The following is a 17,465-nucleotide window of genomic DNA, read 5'->3' on the forward strand; positions in this document are numbered from 1 at the left end:
GCCCCCCCCCGGGATAGCGGGAAAGTGTTTTTTGTTAGCGACAAAAGCAAGATCTAAACGCTTATGTCCAGATTTTTCAAGCCAGAAAACAAAGGTTTCCGTTCTGCATCTGTGTGAAAGTGGTGCAGCCCTCTGTATCACATCTGTTCTGAACCTTTCCAGGTGCAGACAGCACCATTAGTGCCGGTGACGTCACTGAGAGCAGAAGCAGAAGCAACGGTAGGGTTCTGAGCAGAAGCAATAAGGGAAATCAGCCCACAGCTGTACTGATTGTAGTTTGCATATTTCTCAATTGTCTCAACATTTGAATTGTTATGCTTCCTGAATAGAATCCAGCACAGTGAACAGGTTCCAGAGATTTCATGAGTGTCCCTTAAGGGTCTAAAGGTGTGCGAGTGGGTTGTATATGGGGGTTTTCCAATCTGTGATATGAGCAGAGGGCATTCTACGCTATCATGTAGTATAAGCCTAGAATTGAAAACCATTAAATTATTTTGGATGCACCTTTGGGGCCAGTGATCTGTATTGTGTGTTATTTAAATTATGCATTTTTGCAGACATGTGGAATGTATACTTTAGTCATTATGGCCATTCATCAGCATAAATTTCAAACAATTGCACCATGGTACAAATAGCCCATCGAACTCCGAAGATGGTCAGTGGTAACTGTGGGTATTCACAAATATTTTCAGTATTCCCACACTGTCTAAATGAAACCATGTAACTGGTTCACTAAATGTTGTATAGTGCAGCAAAGGATATGCGTGGCAGATCACCACGTAGCTGCATGATTTTTTTCAACCTGCACGTATGTAGTGGGTTGTTAGAAATACTTGAACAACCTTTTGTAGGTGAATAGCAAAAAAAATGCATGTGCCACCTATAGCTATAGATATCTTTGCTTTATGCTTGCGATACCACGGTGTGTGACTTTCACGGGTGACATCCTGCAAGAATCTTCCTGGAATATAAACTTTTCAGTGCCCTACTGAAGAATAAAGTAATATATTGAATATTAAAGATACTGCCAAATAATGCACAGGGAGACGTAGTCCTAATGAGTGAATTTGATTGGGAGGAAGCACTTGTGTAACCTACGGAGGCTGCAGTTAAGTCCAGTTTCTGCCCAGTGCAGTTTTGACTCCTGCATAGTGTGCTAGTCACTCGGTGCCAAGCTTCTTTTGCCACCTCTACTAGGAAATCTGCCTTGCTCGATAACAGTAATAAGGCACCCTCATGCTTTGCCCGCGGCTCCTCTGCCACCGTACGCTGGCATGTCTGCAAGGGCACAGCTTGAGTGGCAACGGGTCGATTTATTGTTTGAGATAAATACGTGAATAAGTGATTACTGAGCATATTTGTTTGCAATAGAAGGCATAAAAACATATGCAAGCCGACAATAGCAGGAGAATGATCGAAATACTACTTTGGAGTGATGTCAGATCCCGCAATTTCTATTCGTAAACTTATTGGTAATAATAGGTCGGTTTGACAGTGCAAGATATCTAGAGCCAGACCTTAAAAATGTGTTGTGTATTCCACCAGTACTGCCATCCACGGCGGATGCTTATTTAAGTCACCAAGAAAAGCTGGGGCTTCCGAATGCATGCTAGCGAAACTGAGCTTTGAACGAAAGCTGCTGACAAGTAGCTAGGGGTTTCGAAATTCTGAAGAGTAGACACAGGCAACATATACTTTTTTTTTACCATAATTGTGTCTCCGACATGTTAAGTGGTAACAGCGCGATTTGATACTACCGAGAGGAACAACGCTTGAAATGGTAACCAGTGTGTCTGACGCTTTTATTGGTGACGAAATCTGCTGTGACTACCAAATGCTTACACGAATAACTGACGTCCTATTGTGTGCGACGCATCCATGAAAGCGATCACGATTGTGGGGACGCGCTCTGTGGTCGGTTACGGGTGGAGCAAGGCACGTTGCATTGGAGAGGCGGTGCGAAGCGCGAGCGCTTGTGCACGTAATCGCAAGCTAGTCGCCGGAAAAAGCCTTTGGCAGCACTTCGAAATGCCACTGACTAAATGTCTCAGCCAGAGCAGCGCATGTGCTGGATCAGGCGAGACCTGAAAATGTGCCATGTTGCGTCATATTTACAAAGTGACGCATCTAGGTAGATGCGTCACTTTGTAAACCCCTGCACTACATTATACCTGCGCCAGGTATAGTGGGGCATATTTATAATAACTGACGCATCCCTGCATATCAGCAGGGATGCACCAGTTATTTTGCGCCCCAGCTCCGCCATCATGGATGCGCCGCATTTATAATGCGGCGAACCATGGGGCAAAAACGGCACAGATGCGTCACGTATCTGTGCCGTAAAAGTGGCGCATTGCTGGAGTTGCGTCGCAAGCACAACGCAGCTCCAGCAATGCTCTGGGGGGCCATATCTGCACAATGCTGCGTCAATCCTTACGCCTGCTTCAAGCAGGCGCAGGGTTTTGACGCAGCATGGGCTCAAAAGTGACTGAGTGAAATCTTGTAGATTTCACTCAGCCACTTTTAGGAGGCGTTCCTGCGCCGGAACGCCCCCACCTGCCCTGGAACGCCTACATGTGGCGCAGGGCTTTACAACGTGACGCATCTCCCAGATGCGCCACGTTGTAAATACCCCGCACCATGGCGCAGGATTTGCGCCGCTGCTGCGTCACAAAAGTGACTCAACGACGGCGTAAATGAGGCGCAAGTCTAACATAAATCTGCCCCAGTGTATGCAGGGTGGGCGTTCTGACGCAAGTAAGCCTCGTACAAGTGACGCAGTGAAATCTCTGAGATTTCACTCCGTCACTTCTAGGACGCAAATGCGTCAATATCTAACGCCTGCCTTACAGCAGGCGTAAGACTGATGCAGGCACATTTGAAATGGGACTTGCCCATTTGAAATGACTCATTGCTGGAGTTGTGTCACTTTCGTGACACACTCCAGCAATGCGTTATTTTTGCGTCTACAGATACGTCAGAAATACTGACGTATCTGTAACTCCTTGCGACATGATGCGTCATACTGTAAATATGACGCATCCAGCTTGTCGCAAGGAAGTGCGCAATGAAAAGTGACGCATCGCTGTTTCTACGCAGCGATGCGTCACTTTTCATAAATGAGGCCCTTAGTTTTTTTGCTCACTATGGCACTTCACAAAAAGACCATCCATATACAAATAAGTCCTCAGCCTGCTCTGGTTGGAGCTGTCCAGCCACAATTACCGATCTCCTCTGAACAGGAACATAAGAGACCCAGACTGCTTTCAGTCTAGTTAGGCTTCATTAGAGAGTCCTATGTCACAGTGAGTAGAGGACCATTCACTGCAGATATCCATCACATTTACGTGTCAGACTGCGGAAAACGTGAGGGTGATGGGTGGAATGCCTGCAGAGGTTTCAGCCAATGACAATCAGTCGGGCCACATTTCAGTTCTTCGTTTTTCTCCTGCAATGCTACTTTAGACAGGAATCTGCAAATGGCAAATCATCCTTAGCCCTGGACTTGACTACAGGCAGAAGAAATTCATTTCAAAATTCATTTCATTACTTTGTTGCTTATTACAGTATCTGATGGCGTACATGTGACTGGTATGCCCAGGCTCGAGTCTCGCGCTTATAGTGCCACGGGTTTCAAGCTATACCTCACTGGCGGAATCTAACGTCAAAGGCTTGGAGTTGCTTGGGTTACTATCTAGAGGAGACCTGGATTGTCAGTTTGCTATGAACCTTTTCCATTGGGGCAGGAGGACCAAGACTGATTTGCGCAGAGCTGATCTCTGTCTGGGGTGACGCACCTGCTGGAAAACGATGACGTTCGAACGACTGCAAGTGGTTTAGATTAATTCAGGCAGGACCGACGCTAGGCATGGGCAGCGTGGGCAGCTGCCCAGGGCCCCGCGCCTGCTCGCAGCCGTGGGGCCTCGCACCTTTACAGACTCCAGACTATTGAGGCCCAGGGGGCCCTTTAAGAGTGTACATTTTTTTCTTTGTTTGAACAATCTCCCCTGCAGGCCTGTCGCTGTGGGCCTAATGGCTGCATCTGCACGTTGATGAGAGCAATTAGACAGTTTATTGAAGTGCCCTTGCCCGTGAATGTTGCCCTGCCCCTGCATCAATGAATATCAGAATATCCTGCAGGGCGCAGAACAAAAGATCGAACCGGGCATCACAATGGAAACTGCTCACCTAGGACAAGTGGAAAGAGAGCAGAGAGGGGAATTAAAGGGTTAAGACACACTGAATAGAGTGGGGGGGGGGGGGGGGGGGGTGTATATAGGTGTGCGTACCGAGGTGAGATGAGAGTTGCAGAATCAGCATGCAAAAGTGGATGCAGCTGGGTTTAAAGTCTGCTGGGTCTCTCAAGTCTCAGACCCGGTAGTGAATTAAAATGGACATTCAAAAAGGGGGCCCTATATTCATGTCCTTAACTTTACCTGCAAAAACATTGATCCAGTGCCTGCACAATGAATGAAAGTACTCAAAAGCAGGCGATGAGACGGGCTCGCTCTCCATTTTTACCCTCATCCTCAGAGTGAAAAAACAAATCTTATCTCTGCAGCAGTGCCACCCTTCGCTCCCTTTAATGCAACTTCAATGAGACTTGTTATAGTCTTTTACAGTCTCATCATGTCAGAACTTCAGCATTTTCAATATTATATACAAGGAAGCCGTAGACGTTGCTTATTCATCTTATGCAACTAATAACCATTGACAAAGCGAATAGTCCTGGCTTGTTGTAGGTGTAATTTTACTTGTAATATTTCTCTGGGGACAATGACAGAAGCAGCAAAATACCAGTCGGCGGCACACTATGCTAAGCACAGATTTATATAGCTTACATTTTTTAAGCCACACCCTTAATTACATCATCAATGCCCCTTTGAAAGACACCCCCAGTTATTTTTTTATCTCACTTAAAGCCCTGCTGTCAGGTCAGTATGTAGGCCTTTTTTTGGTTAGTTGTTGACCTGCTTTATGGTCAGGTGAGCCGTTTTTTTTACTTTTGATTTTTATGATATTAAAGTAAACATTGCCTGCAGAAAACTCAAATCAGTGCCTTTTTCCATACCTTACAAAAAACTTACACAACATATCTTTACAAGTTTAAAACTGCCCTAGTTTGCAAACATGGGACACTTTTCACCTAACTAACTCACTAATGGGGGCCCCTTTTATTTTGGTACTGGGCCTATTTTCTTTCCCAGTCTGATGCTGCATGTTTCGCAGGGCCACTGGAATTTTGCGATTGTGCGGCAGCGGCGACTTCTGCAGAAATATGCATTTGACGCATTTGCCACATAATCAATCATCTGCTGCATAATCTACAGATTTTAACATCAAATTTGCATTCTATCTCAAATGGTTCAAAAGTTACAAAAATGCAGCGACACGTCTTGCTGCATGTGGGAAGGCCCTTTGAAAAACTGGAATAGTCATCTTTCTGCTTCCCACTGCTAAATTTGGGTGTTACATTTGTACTAATGGGGTGCAACCAGTGCCCAAACAGTGTTACCAAATTTAAAAATGGCAAAAAAATTAAACAAAACTATTTCAAAATGTGCCGGATTATGCTGCATAATTTGCCTTTTCTTGCTACATAATTTACTCACCCTGCCACATAATTTAGCCCTCTCCTGCTGCATAATTCCAATGGTCCTGATGTTAGGGTAATCTATGGCAGTGATTTTGTTCCTGTTTATATTTCACATGCTTTACTTAATCTTGCATTCCCCAAGTGTGCTAGCTATTTCCAGCATGTATGTTTCTGTATTTCATTTCACAGCATATTACTCTTGGATGATATACCCTTTGTACTGTCTCCTCCAGGTGTTTATAACAGGCTACAGTTGAGCACTTTGGAGTTGAGGCTGCAGGCAGTACAGCTTTCACACTGTGCCTGTCTGTGGGTCAAAAAGGTGTTCAGATTACATGATCAATCAAAATATGGCCTCTCTGCAGAGCACAAAGTGCAATGGTCCTGCATTCTAGTTGTGATCCTATGCAAATGTGTGTGAAGGATCAACTTATTTGTCAAAACAACAAGGTGAAAGGAAAATAATTTATTGTTGTTACACATTTTGCTTAAACAGCTAACAACCATTGACAAAACCCAGCCGCGGACAGCACGATTCGCGGGTGTGGGGGTCGCGGTGAGTTGGTTTAATTTTAATTATAAAAAATAAAACAAACTTTTGTTAGCCGGCCCGATCCGATCCCACGTGGTCTCTGCTGAGGGGCCTCACATGTTCCTATTCTGCCCGGGGCCCCACATATCCTAGGACCGGCCCTGAATTCAGGCATTCCCTCAATCGCATTCTTGTTTGTTTTAATAAAATAGAAAGCATGGCCATATTATGGTTTGGTGCAAACGAGAGTTGTCGCCCTCTAAGCAGCACAACAGTTCATACTTTGTAGAGTTTTGTCCCTCCATCTTTTTCCTTTACCTTCCCGCTTTGCTGCTCAGGCCTCAAAAACCGCGGATCAGCTTCTACTTCCATTTATGTGCTCATTAAAGCTTTCAAAGACTCATTTGCAAACAATATTGAGCAGTGTTTAATTGTTGCCTTTGTTAAATTGCGCCATCCATTCATCTACACGGTGCTTGCTTTATCTCTGCTTCTCTTGTGATAATTATACCACCCTTGCAATGAAGGATCTCGTAACTGTGGCAGAGAGGCACAGCTGTAATATTACTTGGAAAAGTATAAGTGGCTCTGGAAGACAAAGAGACCAATTCAAATAAATGTCAGTCAGGTGTCAGAAACAGTTATATTCTGAAAAAACCCCAAAGCACAGCAATTTGCCAAAACGAGAAATCTTCAGTTGCCATTTGGGCGCCTTCAGAAAATAAATAAATCTGCGCGCAACTTCTTTAGAACCAGTAAATCAAAAGCAACAGGGTGCAAATTGGTTTTTAGAAGTGCTTAAGCACCGGTGGTGAAGTGAATTGGTGTTCCTCACAAGCTACCTATATGCACTTTCTAAACATGAACCATATAACGCATTCCTTTTCCTGCCAGCCGCTCGGGTTTTTTACTCCTAAGATTCCCATCTAAACCTTAAAGCAATTGCTCCATAAATAGAGGTTTGATCAAGTGGCAGCCGTTTGATGTTAAGGTGACAAAAAGTACAGCCTTCGAGAAGAAGACAAATTACTAGAAGTAAAAGTTTCATGTGAACAATTACTGTCACATGAAAAACAGCTTTTCAACCAATTTCACACTTCTTTGAGTCCCAGGCAGCATTCAGGATGTGTACTCTCTACTGCCGCCTTCTGGAACAGATCCTTCTGTGTGGGGAGAATATAACAGGATTCGCTTTGCTCCCATAGCCTTCCAGGCAATTCCATTACCTTCTGTCCGTCTTCCTCGACCCAGCTCTACCTGCAAGACTCTATCATTGTATACCTGCCAACTTACAAACTAGTTACACGCGTGAGGAGGGATGGGGCTTCATATCCTGAGCTACCTAGGAGGCACTCTGCCCCTTACCCCCACCCCCACTAAAAAAAAAAAGAAGAAGAAAAATGCCCTGGGGTGTTTTTGCTGGAGCAGGGTTTTTACTTTAAAACCAAATACCTGTTTCATTTTCGTATGTCATTATTAAAAGTACTACTGATTAATTAGTAATTACTAAAAATGTGTCGAGTCCTGTCTAACCAACCTTATTAACAGAAGAATTACACGTGGGAATGTAATTGCATGGCTTAAATAATAAGTGAACTAAGTTGGTGAGCAAATTGACAGTATAGATGTTGCTTATGTGATGTTATTGTGTTTTGCGCTTATAATTAATATGCATTAATGGCTTTTGATGTCGCAAATGGCTAGATAAATACATACACATAAGGGTATTAGCAGGGGAATAACACTGTATAATCATTTCCATGTAGTAATTGTGATTTTGTGTTTTCTTCGCTTAAGTTGACCATTGTGGCCTGCTGTAAAATGGCTACCACCCGCAGCCTGCATTCGAGTAGATGAAAATATGAAAAAACGGCTTTGCGCTGACTGCGACCCTGTCCTCTGATTGAACTGAAAAGCCATGAACATGACGACAAATCTGTGAGTGATGCCAGATGCCCCTGAACGTGAAGAATTGTTGCAAATCCAAAATCCGACCAGATGAACTTATAATGGTCCCACGATTGAGATACATTTTATCCTAAAGAGACATCCGTAGAAGTAACGAATTAGTTATGGACTTCTAATTTCTATTCAGAATTTGAAACTATCAATACATGAGAAAATTCATCGTTGTAACCTAATGTACCAAGACGACATCATTTCCGCCAATCGACTGTTTTGAAAGATATGTTTGCAACATATGGAATGTAAATTTGGTATAAATATTAGTAGACTAGAGAGGTCTAGCGCCACTTCTTCCCGAACCAATGATTAGAGGTCCCGATGCTGACGGAGAGGACGGTGACTCTACATGACGGCTAGAAAACTTTAACTATTTGCTGAGGACCATTTCTGACTTAGAAAATGACTTTTAGCCAGAATAGGTAAATATGGAGAAAATGATCTTGCATTTAATTGGCTTTTCTTACAAATTTTAGATAAACAATATTCTGTTTGAATTACTGTGTCGGGTGGTTATTTTATTGTCATGTTTATTGAATATTTAGAGTAATATGATGTTTCACCAAATCTATAGCAACTAGTTGATGCCATTGACCTCAGGGTACATGCAGATTGGTTAGGTATTGAAAAGTGTTTCCCTTATACGTGGCACGAACAGAGTGGTAGGATGAATGTTGTTGTTATGGGCCCCACCAGCGTGTGATGTGTGTGTGCGCGTGTGACTGTGAAATCACTCCGTCCGTGGAAGTAGAGGGGATTCGGAAGCTCCGATCTGCACCAGTTTCTTGGTAGCAGAATGATGGTTAACTATTGTCTTGATCTGGTGAGTTTGCGTGTATATAAGCTTGTTGATTATTGATTGATATTGATATATGTACTAACACTATATGTTGAAGTCGTATTGAGTTTTATGTAGTGTGTACGGCTTCTGGGACGTAGGAAGTCGGTGACAGTTCCGTAGTAGGGCAGAGGGAAGCGCTGCTCTCGGAAGAGGCGGGATTGTTGGCCCTGTATGTAGACAGGGGAAAACGTGTGGCAATTGAAGTTGCGCGTCGCATTGTCTGGGTTCGATGAGGTAGCATTGCTGTGTGTTGCCATTAGAGACGCATTTTCTGTGTGAGAGAAGTGTATATGATAACGAAGGTTACTTGTGAAGTTCTGGTCTTAGGTATCAGGGATCCTTATGGCATTCCGATAACGCTTATCACTAGAAAGGTAATAGGTATTTTCTGAGCTTGTAAGAAGGACAGAGCAGAGGTAAGCGCTGCTTTGTTAACGTGTGACATAATTCTGTAGTAGGACAGACTGTTCGCTGTTCTCGGGAAAGACAGGATTCTGTGTGAATGTACTACATTTTCTGGTGTGAAAGTGCGTGAATGAGAAGGCATTCTGGTTAATTGTGAAACTCTTAGGAGCATTCCGGAGAAAACAGTTAATTGGTGCTTGCTAGAAGGGTAGAGTAGAGGGATGTGCTACTTTATCAACGGAAGTAACGATTCTGTAGCAGGGCAGAGGTAAGCACTGCTCTCGGGAAAGGCGGAATTCTCGTGGGAAAAGTCTTTTGCTGTTCTGTGGTTAGCGAAGCAGACAATGTAGATGTTTGTATGTTGTAACTAACAGACTCGTAGTAATTGAAACAAAGTCTACCGAGTAGTTTTGTAAAGGAGGGGTAGACGAGAGACAGGAGACAGGAGCAGAAGCTGCTGCAGCGACTGCTGACGTCAGGAGGACCGCGCTGTGATTGGACAGTGGGTTAGAACGGTGGAAGCACGGTGATTGGTGTGCTGGTGTACGCCGCGCAAGGATTGGGAGACATACAGGGTGACGTAGATGCTCCAGGATTGGTGCGTTAGTGTGAGTCGCGCTGGGATTCGTGGACTGAGTCAGTGACGTAAACGCTCCGGATTGGTGCGTTAGTGTGAGTCGCGCTGCAATTGGACAGGAGATCGTACAGTTGTAGAAAAGAATAAAGGGTTGCGGAAAACAGGAAAATGTATTACCACGCTGAGGAAAAGAAAAAGAAATCCTTGTTTAGTAAGGTTAAGACCTGGTTTGACAAGGATAAGGATATTGTGACTAGGGAAGGACAGTTACTTCCTCCGATAAGAACCCCCGCATCCTTCATGGTTGCAAAATATGGGTATCATACCTGTATTTGGTTAGACAACTGGGCAAAGTACACCAAAGAGGATGGAGTTTTAGCTTTCCCAGAACATGGCTCATTTAATCTGGCCATATTGAGAAACTTACGGGAGAGGATGATGAGTCTAGAACCTCGGCCTAGGCCAACGCAGTTTGAGGCATTGACTGAATGGGAAGATGAAATGCATGAGCAAGAAAAGCAGAGGAGTGGAGGAAACTACAGGTATATGTTCGGGCGAAAGTATGATCGCGAAACTCATCATGATCAGATGAGAAGATGGCGAGATGCCAGTATGACTGAGGGATTATATCCTGTAAGAACTGCAGGGGAGACAGAAGGGAGAAAATGTACAGAGAAAGAACATCATGTAGAAACAAGGAGGTATGGGGTATGTCTTAGATGACATGTTCTACAAAAGACCACCCCCGTATAGACGAGAACCAGAGGTAGGAACACCAGTTACCCCAATGAGAGACACCCTGCGGATTATAAAGACAGAAGTTATGACCCCTGAGTTGAAAAACAGTAGTTCTCTTGCAGAAAGAGAGAGGGAGCGAGAGAGAGAAAGGGAGAATGAAACTGAGGATGAAAAGACAAGAGAACTAGCAAGAACCACATTTGAATTGACAGAGAAAATCAGGGAAGTGACTAAAAATCTTGAAGCAGTTACGGTGCCTGTAACAATATGTCCGGTTATGCCTATTTTTGAGAAGCAGAGGACTGGTGAAGGTGGTTTAACAGTTCCCTATGTAGGCAACAGACTGATTGTTCCTCCAGAACAGATAGAAATGAGATCGGGAGAAAATCAGTGGAGATCAGGAGAAAATCAGTGGAGACATACCATATGTGGAGGAGAGTTGAATGAGCAGACTAACTCGGGTTTGAATTCTGGTTGTGTGGAAGGGAACAGAATGATTGGAGGATCGATCTTAGAACCACAAAGAGTGACAGGACCAGTGGGTGCAGAAAAATCTACTGGGATAACTGCTGAAGATTTGAATGATTGGCTGAAAGTTTTGCAGAGGAAAGAAAAGGAATCCCAGGCAATTGATGTAGCTAGACTACGTATAGAAATGGAGGAGCTGATTGTAGGGACAATTCCTACGGAAACGCTGAAAAATTATCAGGATGGGGAAATACTATTTTTGTGCAAGAGCGTCACATGGAGAGCAAAGAACATACATGACAGGTTGAAAGGAATAGCCAGTGAAATGGGAATTGACATGGACAAGGTAAAAGCTTTACAAAAGCCTTACCGAGTGTATTTTACAGATAAGGACATCGAGAATCTGAATAATGCAGGCCGAGCAGGGCAGATTAAGGAGATGATTGCTTTGCTGTGAAAATGGGGAGATGTGGAGAGATGGAAAGATAGATGGTATAAAAAACAAGAGGATGCAGCAGACAGGACTTACTCAACATTCCCTATGAAAGAAAAGGAGAAAACAGTGGCAGCTTATCCCATGAGGGAGATTCCAGGAGGAGGGTATGTACATGTCCCATGGACCAGACAAGATATTTTGTCATTTACAAATGATTTCCCTCGACTGAGAGAGAAGCCCGTCGAGTGGTATAGACAGGTTGACAGATTTGTGAAGTTGTCAAAAGTGCTGTGGATTGACCTGAATAGTCTGTTTGATATAATTGTACCAGCAGACTTGTGGGCAGAATGTAAGATAGTCATTGACTGGCCCACTAAAGAATACCCGAGAGATCCCAAGACAGGAGCTCCAGACCCAGAGGTCATGAAAAAGTATGAGCAGGTTATGGCTTTCCTGAAAAATAAGGTACCCCCCAAGGAAACAGACTGGGTTAAGATAGATCGAACACATCAAGAAGTGAAAGAATCAGTCCATGCTTACTATGAAAGACTAATACTGGCTTTCAAACAGTTCAGTGGAGATGAACATCTGAGTGACAAGGATCTGAGCCATTTTGTATATAGATTTGTGTATGGCTTGCGACCTGAAATCAGTGAAATGATAAGGCAGCATACCGTAGACTGGCAGATCAAAAAGATTGATGAGATCCTGAGACATGCAAAATACTTCAGTGATGAGATTGAGGCAAAGCAGAGGAAACTGAAAGAAAAGGCAATGTGGACACAGGTGAAAGTTGCAGAAAGACAGGAAGCTCAGTTGGTTGAACAAGCAAATAACCCAGGAAATAAACCCAGATTTGGCCCAGGAAAAGGGAAAGGCAATATTGAGGAAGCAAAGAAAAGGTTTCCCTGCCACAACTGTGGAAAATTAGGGCACTGGAAATCCGAGTGTAAGAATCCACCGTCTACTAACGATGACAATCCATCATTGAATTCACAGGTGCAGAGTGAAGGGTGTGGTCAGCAGCAGCAACAGCAGAAGGCTGTTAAGCAGCAGAATCAGGTGCCAAAGCCGCCCTTGCCGCAAAACAGAGGATCCCAGAAGTACAGCCAGGATTCGGGGTTCTACAATGAAGAACAGGTAAACAAGCCAAAACGCGCAAGCGCTGTGTCACAATATTGGCTAAGGAATGAGGGAAGTGATTCTGAGGGAGACTTCTGACGGTGCCGAAGAGAGGAGGAAGAGTGCGTACTTGGCGCAACTCTAGAAATAGACCAGGCAGGACCTTTTGTAGATGGAAAAATCAATGGTGAAAGTGTTACTTTTCTAGTTGACACAGGAGCTACGAGATCAACTGTCCGGTCAGCTGATATAAAGAATCTTCCTCTCTCGGATGAAGCAATCCAAGTAGTTGGTGTGTCTAACACACAGATCAAAACTCTTCTTACTGAACCAGTAAGGGTTAGAATAGGGAAATTCTCAGACATGCACCGATTCGTGGTGTGTGACACCAGTCCTGTGAACCTGTTAGGCAGGGATTTGCTGTGCAAGATGAATTGCACTATTTTCTGTACCCCAGATGGAATAACTTTTGAGACACCAGATGAGGCTGTCCTATACAGAATGACCCTAGATAACAGGGAAAGTGAGGCTATTGGAACATATGCTGTGTTCAATCCGGATGGATTACCTCCAGAATTAAAACAGACAGTAAAAGCAGCAGTTTGGGATTTTACTGGAGAAGATGTGGGCCTGATGAGAAATGTAGATCCAATAAAAATTACTGTAAAAGATGGAATAGTTTACCCAAACATCCCACAATACAGACTGACACCTGAAATAATTGAAGGAATAACACCTATAATTGAGAAAATGATCCAGCAGGGGGTGTTAAGGGAAATATTGAGCAGGCCATGTAATTCACCTATAATGGGACTGAAGAAACCCAATGGGAAGTTCAGAATAGTACAAGATTTGAGAAAAATCAACAAGATTGTTGTATCATGCTGTCCCATTGTGCCAAATCCATCAGTGATTTTGTATCAGATTCCCCATGATGCAGAATGGTACACAGTAATTGATTTGTGCCATGCTTTCTTTACAATCCCGTTGCATCATGACAGCCAGCCGATTTTTGCATTTAGATGTGGAGAGCGAATTTTGGCATGGTGCCGAATTCCACAGGGGTATACAGAGAGCCCTTCGATATTTAATCAATTGCTGAAGAAATCTCTGGAGAGTTTAACAATGCCTGAAAATTCAGTTTTGGTCCAGTACATTGATGACCTGCTTGTGGCATCAAAAACACGTGAAGCTTGTGAAGTAGACACCATTGCTCTACTGAATCACTTAGCAGATGGAGGATTAAAAGTATCTCCAGCCAAATTACAATTCTGCAAGAGAGAAGTCCAGTATCTGGGACATAATATTGAGAAAGGCCTGAGGAAAGTGACCATTGACAGGATAAAAATCATCAGAGGGATGAGAGCCCCAATGACACAAAGAGAAGTGAGAATGTTCCTGGGAATGGTTGGTTATTGTCGTCAGTGGATAAGTAACTTTTCCTTAATTGCCAAGCCACTGATTAAATTGACTAAAAGTGAGGTGAAAGACCCATTGGAATTAAACCCAGAAGAAATGGCAGCATTCAAAGAATTAAAGAACAGGCTATGTGAAGCTCCTGCCCTAGGAATGCCAGATTACGAAAAAGAATTTGAGCTGTACTGTAGTGAGAGGAATGGATGTGCACTTTCAGTGTTAATCCAGAAACATGGACGTCTGAGGAGGCCAATTGCATACTTCTCATCAACACTTGACCCAGTAGCGGTGGGTTTACCAGGTTGCCTGAAAGCAGTAGCTGCTACATGTAGAAGTCTGGAACAAAGTGAGGGAATTATAATGGGATATCCTGTACGGGTATTCGTACCTCATGATGTGGCAATCCTTTTAACAAGGAGCCGGACACAGTTTATGTCTCATAGTCGGCTGACTAAATATGAGAAAGTCATTCTTGGTGCATCAAATGTGAGTCTTGAGAGATGTGTGAATGTGAATCCAGAAACACTGTTGCCTGATGCTGAAAGTGTGGGAGTGAGAGATGATGTTGATCATGATTGCCTGGATGTGCTTGATTACTGTACAAAACCAAGACCAGACATAAGAGATCTGCCACTGCCTGAGAGTGATCATGTGTTGTTTGTGGATGGATCTTGTCTGAGAACTGATGAAGGAATGCTGAGTGCTGCATATGCTGTGTGTACAGTTTCAGGAGTTGTGGAAGCATCACCTTTGAAAGGAGTTAAATCCGCTCAAGTGGCAGAATTGGTGGCACTAACGAAGGCTTGCAAGATTGGAAGGAATGTGAGAGTGACTGTAATGACTGACAGCCAGTATGGCTTCGGAGTTGTCCATGATTTTGGCCAGTTATGGCTACAAAGAGGTTTCCTGACCTCAAGTGGAACTCCCATAAAGAATGCTGAAGTGGTTGGAAAATTGCTTGAGGCGATACAGCTGCCTAAAGAACTAGCAGTTGTAAAATGTGCTGCTCATAGTCAAGGTGATGATTTCGTCACCCTTGGGAACAAATTTGCCAATGACATAGCACAGTACTGTGCAAGGAATAATCACTCCATTAACCGGAGTAAAGAAAGGGAAATGTCTTCTTGTTCCTTAATGTTTACTAATGTGGTGGGAACATGGGAGGAAGTGAAGCAGTTGCAGGATGAAGCAGGAGATGAGGAAATGAAAGATTGGGTGAAAGCAGGTTGTGCACCAAGGGAAAAATACCACGTGTGGGTCTATAGGGATGGAAGACCAGTCATGCCCAATAGCATGTTGTCAACAATGGCACGGATGTATCATGGCCAGGGACACCTGGGAAGGGATGCTATGATAAGGGCCTTTAAGCAGACCTGGTACAATGCAAAATTCAGGCTGATGGCAGAGAGTCTCTGTCAGAGATGCCTGATATGTCAGCAATTCAATCCAGAAAAGAGAACAGTGGTGAGCCTAGGTACAATAGGCAGGGAGGGAGGACCCTTCACAAGAATGCACATAGACTTCATCGAAATGCCCCAAGTCAATAGATTAAGGTATGTCCTGGTGGTAGTCTGTTTGTTCTCCAGGTGGGTGGAGGCATTTCCAACAAGAAGAAATGATGGGGTAACAGTGGCCAAGCTACTGTTAAGAGAATTCATCCCAAGGTATGGGTTCCCAGTGACCATTGAATCAGACAGAGGAGGACACTTTTATAATGAAATCATGGGTTTGATCTGTGAAGCATTGAGTGTACAGCAGAAGCTACATTGTGCTTACCGACCAGAGGCTTCTGGTGTGGTTGAACAGATGAATGGTACCATCAAAAACAGAATTGGCAAAATGTGCTTAGCCACAGGAATGAAATTGCCTGATGTCTTGCCTCTAGTCCTGATGACAATTAGGTCTACTCCAGACAGAACAACAGGTTTGAGTCCACATGAAATCATCATGGGACGTGCTATGAGACATGCGTTTGTACCAGTCAACTATAACTGATGACATGATTTTGGATTACTGTAAAGGCCTGGCTGACGCAGCCCATTCTGTGTTTCAACAGGTTGGAGAAGACGCCACCACACTTGAAAAGAAACCAGCCCATGATCTGAGCCCAGGGGATTGGGTAAGAATAAAAGTCCACAGAAGAAGAAATTGCTTGGTTCCAAGGTGGGGAAGGCCAAGGCAAGTTGTTCTGACCATAACGACTGCTGTGAAGTGTGCTGGAGTGAAAAATTGGATACATGCAAGTCACACTCTGAGAGTTCTAAATCCAAGTGACTGCACTGGAAAAGAATACTTTGAAGAATCAGATTCCAGTGATGATGCAGACAGTGAGACAGTAAAAAGAAAAAGGAATCCTGAAAGGGGGGACAGTGAGTCAGGAGCAACTCTTGTCTCACCAGAAGAAATTCTGAAAAGAACATTGCCAACTTCAGAGATGAGTTCAGATTCTGAAGAAGTGCCTGAAGTCCCAACTAACAGTGACGAACACAAAAAGAAAGAAAGAAAAGAACATTCCAACAGAGGTAACACCTGAATCAAATGTGAAAATTGGAAAAGTTCCACCTGAGATAATTCTTGAAGAAGAAGGGACAGAAAAAGAAAGAGAGGGACAGATTGCGGAAAAACCCAGAGGAGGTGTAGGGAACATCGACAACAAGCTAGGTGAAGGGACAAGTAGACAGCAAGAAGATTGCGTGTCGGAGACCCGAGGAGGGGCAGAAGTAGGGAAATCTCAATCAGTGGAAAAAGAGACTGTTGGAGAAAAGAAAGTTGTTGGAGAAGGGAAAATTGTTGATGAACAAGAGGCAACTGAGACAGAATCTGATGAAAGTGAGAATGAGATACCTGAAGGTCGAGTTCTGAGAAAGAGAACTTGGATTGGAGAGCGGAACAGTAAAGAGGGAAAACAAAAAAGAAATGCTAAAGGATATCTTTGGCCCAACAAGATAAAGAGACTGAGATATTGACTGACACGAGTTAATTCTTCTAAAGCTGAACAGGTGAATGAAGTGTCAAGTCAAAACCAAACGAAAGGAGAGGAAACAAAGATATCTGAAGGAACTAAAAGAATCAGAAAACCAAACCAGAAGTATAAGTCGCCAGAATGGACGTATGTGGCACTGCCTGAACAAGGAGAAGAGGCAGACAGTCAAGGAAGTCCAGAGGAGGCTTTACTGAAAGTGGTTGAAGAAGAAGAAGCAGTTGGAATCCTGAGAGTTATCTTGTCCGACATTGGAGAAGAAACGGATGTTCAGGACCTAATACAGTTTGATGATGATGAGGAAAGAGTGAAGAGTGATGAAAACCCAAAATGAGTAAATCCAAAGAAATCACTTGAAAAAGAAAGTGAAGAAGTAAATTAAGGACTAATAG

This window comes from Triturus cristatus, chromosome 3_1 (genome assembly GCF_964204655.1).
Source record: "Triturus cristatus chromosome 3_1, aTriCri1.1, whole genome shotgun sequence".
NCBI classification, from domain to species: Eukaryota; Metazoa; Chordata; class Amphibia; order Caudata; family Salamandridae; genus Triturus; species Triturus cristatus.